The sequence below is a fragment of the Diadema setosum genome, chromosome 13 (assembly GCF_964275005.1).
Source record: "Diadema setosum chromosome 13, eeDiaSeto1, whole genome shotgun sequence".
NCBI classification, from domain to species: Eukaryota; Metazoa; Echinodermata; class Echinoidea; order Diadematoida; family Diadematidae; genus Diadema; species Diadema setosum.
In genome coordinates this window covers 22,778,349-22,784,268 of record NC_092697.1, presented here as the reverse complement: position 1 = coordinate 22,784,268, position 5,920 = coordinate 22,778,349, and the positions used below count along the sequence as shown (strand labels likewise).

At 37.2% G+C, this 5,920-nt stretch overlaps 1 non-coding gene across 1 annotated transcript; it reads right to left on the bottom strand.

The window, feature by feature from the left end:
* Positions 1 to 3,675: 3,675 nt before the first annotated feature.
* Positions 3,676 to 3,750, bottom strand: Trnaa-ggc (transfer RNA alanine (anticodon GGC)). The gene has a single exon. It is a non-coding gene; the product is annotated as a tRNA-Ala (tRNA).
* Between the last annotated feature and the right edge of the window lie 2,170 nt (positions 3,751 to 5,920).

The window sequence follows — 5,920 nt, the reverse complement described above, 5'->3', positions numbered from 1 at the left end:
TAGAAAATCTACAAGTTTTGCAAAGTAAAAGTGATGCATCTCATGATTGCAATGGTAATTTACCTTATTTTTACATACATGCATAAACTAACACACAAGTACACAGAGAATCATTAATACATAAATATAAGTGTGTATATATATATATATATGTGCATGTGTATGTGTGAAAATATATGTGTATGACTATGCACACACATATATTTAAGTATATCATACATGTATGTGCATGTGTGTATTATACATGTAATCTGAGTTTTTGTTCACAATTTCTGTTGATTCACAGTATAGTTTGGAAGACTCCAACACCAATAACCCTTTGCTCACTTCACAAGACACTCTTGCTAAGTCTATTAACCAATCTGCTGACTAGAAATTTCCTCAGCGGGTAGAAAGGTTGGCACCTAATCTTTGCTTTGTTCAACCATATAGCTACACAGACTCAAGACAGCTTGCTGCTTATCGTCGGTTGAGAATGATAAGGGCGGTAAGTTGTCACAAAACCCATAGTGTTCAAGATAACTTAACGCCCTTCTCATTCTCAACAGACGTTATGTTCTTTGCTTTTTTTAATATATGAAAGCTTTTGTGCAACACATTCCCAATAATAGGACTGCACAAGGAAAAAAAAACCATCAGAGCAAATATCCGTACAGCTTTTCAAAACATTCTAAGGAAGAGACAGGCAAAAATATATAATCTGGCATTTTGTTTTCAATTTTGTTTTCAATGATAGTGGTGGATCCTACTGATATGAATCTTAATATTAGATTGAATTGAATTGAATTTATTTTCATATTTCACAAGAAAACCAAATACATGTGTACTTATCACAGAACAAAACAACAACAACAACAGCAACAAAATCAGCAACAAATCAACAAAATCAGCAACAAATCAGCAACAAAATCAGCAACAGCAACAAAATCAAAATCATCATATTACAATGCTTTGTAATATATCCTGGCTCAGAAGTTTACCAAAAACCTGACTAACTGAAGGTATAGACAACTAAACCATAAAATTAGATAAAAGACAATGAACATTTTTGTTCTGCTGTTCCATAAGCAAACTCCAGAAACAAAACCTGAGTACTCTTTGTGGAATTCCGCACTAAGATCTGCACGTAAGACCAGCTAGTCATATACTTACACGGTGCCATACTTACTAATTCCCAGATTTGTGAGATGCCAAGTGAATCTAATATTTTTTGGGCTTTGAATCCATTTCAGCAACCTTTTAATGGATTACAGCACGCCTGAGGTTAAATGAATTCTCTGTCTCTCTCATTTCTTACTGAATATTTGAGGAAATTGAGAATGATCAAATTGTTTGCATGCCGCACGTGACAACGAGACAGTGTCTAGCTCAACTTGCTGAGAACTGCTGTTGCTCGGCCATGGCAGTAGGATTAATGAATACTGCCTAACCTTAACTCATACCCACCTCCAGTGGCAGCGAGGAATATGCTGAGATGGGATATAAGAGAGTTAGTGAAAGAGAAAGGGAGAGAGATTGGGAGAAAAGGAGATAGACAAAGAAAAAGATTGATATACAAAGAAGCCAAGAGAGTGAGAAAAAAAAAGAGATGGAGAGAGGACAAGACATGAAAAATAAAGCAAAAGAAATTTATGCTCACTTCTAAGACATTTATCTCAGTGTGGATTCTTGTTTTATTAACTACTCAAACAGTGATGGGGACATTTCATATCATGTATTTCACAAGATTTCATTGGTTTTTTTTTTACTTATACATATCGTTTGCTGGAAATAAATGTCATTGAACTGAACTGAACTGATTGGACTGAACTGATATACCACTGGCATGAATTTATATGCATACATTATTGCATATAGCACTTGAAAACTTTGCACTTTACTGTGCAATAAGTGGTAGGGGCATTGAAAAAATGAATTATATCTTCTTCTTTCCAGGAATTGCTCATTCTGAATTTCGGACATCTATTGGACAACACAAAGTATGAGAAATATGATGGGGTCTACATAAAAGAAAACTTGTTATTCTGTCATAGGTCCCAGAATAAAATCAGGTAAAGGCAAATATGCTATAATTGCATAGGTATAGGGAAATATGATTAAAAAATCTTAAATTATTCTTTAAAAATGTTCATTTTTGGAAGTATAGTCATTTTATTGCACTATTCTTCATCTAGTATGGGGACAATTTCTTCTTTTAAAGATTCTATTTTAATTGCTGAGGATATCAACTTTCTCACAAAATTTGCTTAAAACGTACACCGGTATGTGTGTTAACATTAACCTGTTCAGAATGAGTCCCGAGTATACTCGGACAGGTGTCTATGGGAAATGCGTGTGGTAGCAAAATCAGTCCGTCCTCAATGGGTTAATAAAGTTGATGTATTAATCTTGAACTGTGAGATTTCTTTTTCATTCAAAAAAAGTCTTTGTCTAATTCATATTTTCAGGATGAAGAAAGAAAAAAAAACACACAACTCACTATTAATAGACAATGTGACAATAACAGAACTGACAAGCAGTATCAAATTCACTTGAAATGTGTGAAGTTATGCTTCATACTTCAGGTTGATAAAAAAAATGAATCCTTAGAAAGAGTTGTTTTCTGTCCCATATGAGCTTAGCTGCTGATATAAGATCTATTAGGTGAAAGAGTAGATTTGAACATTTTGTCTTCATCACATCTTCTTTGTTCTCATAGAATTACTGACAGAAGTTGTATTTGGTCTCTTTTTTTTTGGGGGGGGGAGGTATGGGATGGGTGAAATTCCACTTGTCTGATTCTGTGAAGGCTCGCACACATTGTCTGCAGTCCCCAATGTTGTGTAAATATGTTGCGCAGAGGGAGGAATATCAACGTATTCCACAAGGATGGTGGGGCATTAATTTATTCATATTTCTCATCATTGCCCATGCACCCGCGGATATTGATCCCAGAAATATAAGACGCAGATTCTATACTGCTTACATTATCCCAAGCCATCCGTTACCATGGGAGACTAAACCTCCTCCGCACTGGGGTAATCCTTCTCCTCCTCTGCACCGTGCACTTGTCACCGCGGCAACGGGAATGGCAGCCAAATGGCAAGGGGGGACATGGCGCATTCGAGTTGCCACATACAGGCGCTTAGCGAGATGGCAGGGAAGATAACTTCCTCGGCATTTGGTGTCTTTTGGCAGAATTCTGCCAACATGTGGGCCAAATCCCTGTCGAAGTAAGCACATCAGCCAGTAATGGTGGTCATAGGTGACATTAAAGTATGTCCGCTTGAAAGCTTTGATGAATCACAAAAGTTACAACTGGGGGACAAAGTTGTAAGGATTCCAATTCGAATACACAATTTGTTGATGAGCCTATTATGTTTCAGTTAATATTTCTAACATTTAGAACAGGCAGGGTTCAATTATCTATAACATTATATATTTCATTTCAAATAGCTATACAGTATTATATATCCACTTAATCTGCCTTACAGATTAAAATATTTAGTTACAGCTAAGACATAAAGCTTAGCTTTATATATATGAATCTTAATCCTTTTCTGCTTTCTGGCTCATTATTTGCTTAGAAGAATATTGCTTCAAATAGCCAGCTGTTCAGAAAAATAACACTGATGGTCTAACAGTAGTTAACTCTCATTATTTTTTTTTTCAGTGAAAAATTGAGCAAAGAAAATAGGATTCCATCGGGATTTGAACCCGAGACCTCCGGATTGCCAGCCCGGTGCTCTACCGACTGAGCTACAGAAAGCCCTAGTTCAGTGTTTGTCCCAGATTTTTTTCAGATTGATTGACAAAGTTATGTTTTAATATTATCAACTCATGAAATATCAACATAACCCTATCCATGAGAAAAACACCTTTGATATTGTCTGATTACCCACTTATTTTTCCTTGTAGACTAAAAGGAAACATCGTTTATGACTTTACACTGCTTCTTGACACTGATGATGACACAAATTCATTCTTCAGCACTTCCTGGGATACATGCACCCTCATATGTTTTAATTCTGGGCTACATCAAACCTACTTTCCAAGTGATGACTGTAAAACAATGAAGAAAATCATGTTATGGTATGATAACAATTAGAAATGAAAATCAACCATTTCAGAATAATCATGTCTGAAATTTCATCACAGAGCATAGGCACCCTATGTATGGACAAAACCTCAAATAGAGGATAAAGATTATAGAGTGTGTGTGATGAAATTTCAATCATATATCACAGAAATAAAGTCAGTCATATTTCAAAGAGCTGCATCTGTGTTTTACCTAAATAACCATGAAACAAAAGATACACACCTACAAGCACATTTGTAGAATATTTAATAATAGCCTTGAAAATTAGCGTAAGAGACATTATTAACCAAACTTCAAATACCTTTGAAATGCTGTGAGACAAAATGCTAAAAAAAGTACAGAATATGGGGCAGGTGTATTGGAAATTTAGATGATGTCAGAGAAACTGAATTCGCTGCACCTCACACTGTATGTCTAGATGTTACACTTTTTTTTCATTGAGGAAAGACAAAAGTCCTAAATGCAATGGAAAAAATGCAAAGCAGCGGTGTGTGACAGTGGTAGGGGGAGAAAAATTCCTTCCATTCCAATCCACATTCATACGACTTGTCTGGTCCATTAATGCCTTCATTCTCCAAACAATATTCCACGCCTCCTCTGCTTTCTCTCTCTCCTATTCCACTCTCTCCTCAATGAAGTCCCCGGAATCCTCCTGCCGAACCTTACCTGACAAAGGCAGAGAATGCATGCAGGTATAAACAGCTAAATGTCCTATGGGGGGAGCTAATTTGTCCTAAAGTTTATTGCCTACACGAACTCTCTCTCAGGCTGCTGAACAATGAATGAACACTGCTTGAAATTTCTCCTTTTCTTTTGGGGGTGGGGGTGGGGTGGGGGGTGTGTGTGTGGGGGGGGGGGGGGCTCATGAAAGCAAGGAGCCAAGGAGACACAACAATTGGACTCCCTAAACAGTGTGTGAGCGCATGTGTTTGTATGTAAGAGGAAGAGAGGGAGAGAGAGAGAGAGAGGGAGAGAGAGAGAGGGAGAGAAAGGGGGGGGGGGGAGATATTGGAACAAAAAAAAAAAATCTAGTTTTCCCTCCTATAATTCTCATCGTCTCTCACACCCCCTCTCCCTCCCTGTCATTGTGAGAAAGGGTTCCTGTGTGTGTGTGTGTATGTGCGTGTATGTGTGTGTGTCGCGTGGCCACTTCTACCATTCAGGAGCACTCCTGTGCCTGACTTTGTGTAGAAAATGGGACATTAGTCTACATTAGTCAGACACCAATTTCTCAGACAGTCCAATCAGATAGAGGCAATGTGTACTGGGTCAAGGTTAGTGGATGGTCATTGAAAGTTTGGCTGCTCTGATTCAGTCAGAGCTCACTCTATGCTAGTTCCACTCTCTCTCTCTCCACTCCCTCCCTTCCCCCTCTCTCTATCTCACCATCTCACTCTCACAAAACTCCATTAATATCAAATACAGTATCCATATCAAATTACCATTTAATCTATTGCATTACTAATAAGAGCAAGCAATCATCTGAAATAATCAAATCTTGGTTGGATCTGAAATAAAAAGAAACCAAACAAACAAGTTCATCATAAGATGTGGCAGGATTTATCTGCCCCAGCTATCCAGAGATGCTTTTCTTGTTTTTCATTCATTCTTAATCTTACTCTCAATTTCATAGTTTCTGCACTAATGTAATGTCATGGCAGTAACATACAGAGTTATCACTTCTATGTTAGGTTCCGCTGATAAAACAACTAACGTAGATAATTGTATCAGACTCATTCATTTTGGGCTATTGTAATACTTACATGCATATTGAAGAAGTTATTTCAAAATTATTGCATGTCTTGAGTGTCTTGGGTGTGCAATAATCTGAGGGGTTATATA